Below are 691 nucleotides of genomic sequence, written 5' to 3'. Positions count from 1 at the left end.
GCATGCCTTCATGGACACTTCCTGATTGCATTATACGCAGAGGGAGCTCTCGGTAGACAACCTGCACTAAACTGGTCTCCGTTGAGCAGACTCATACACATACCAGCTGCTATGCTTACTGACAACCAGCAGCCACCTTGCCAGCCGTGTTGTTCATCAGAAGCGCGATGATCAGGCCGTACAGGCCCAGAGCCTCCGCAAAAATCAGCATCAGAATCATGGCGACAAAGATCTTCTCCTGCTTGCCGTACGCGCGCACAGACGCATCGCCCGCAATCCCGATCGACAGGCCGGCCGCAAGAGACGACAGGCCGGCGGCCAGACCAGCGCCAAAGTGCAAGTAGCCCGCAAACGCGGAGTACGAGTTGTCGTCCGCCTTGATGTTGTTGTTGATGATCACGGACACGATCAGCCCGTAGATACCAAGGATGCCAGCCATGACTACCGGAACGATGCCACGCATGATGCGTTCGGCGTGCAGGATGCCCAGGTGCGCAACGCCGACGCCGGACTTCGCCGTGCCGTAGGCAGAGCCCAGGTTGGCAAATATCAGCGCGGACGCGCAACCCATCGAGCCGAAGAACGCGGACGACTGCGGGTACTTGTCGCTGCACGACACAGCAGCGGCGCCGCCGAACAGCGCGGCAGCGGCCACGACACTTGCGATTTGGTACTTCATGGCTGAAGGAGT

The sequence above is a fragment of the Leishmania donovani genome, chromosome 21 (genome assembly GCF_000227135.1).
Source record: "Leishmania donovani BPK282A1 complete genome, chromosome 21".
Taxonomy (NCBI): domain Eukaryota; phylum Euglenozoa; class Kinetoplastea; order Trypanosomatida; family Trypanosomatidae; genus Leishmania; species Leishmania donovani.
The sequence above is the reverse complement of the archived record's forward strand: the minus strand, read 5'-3'. Positions refer to the sequence as shown.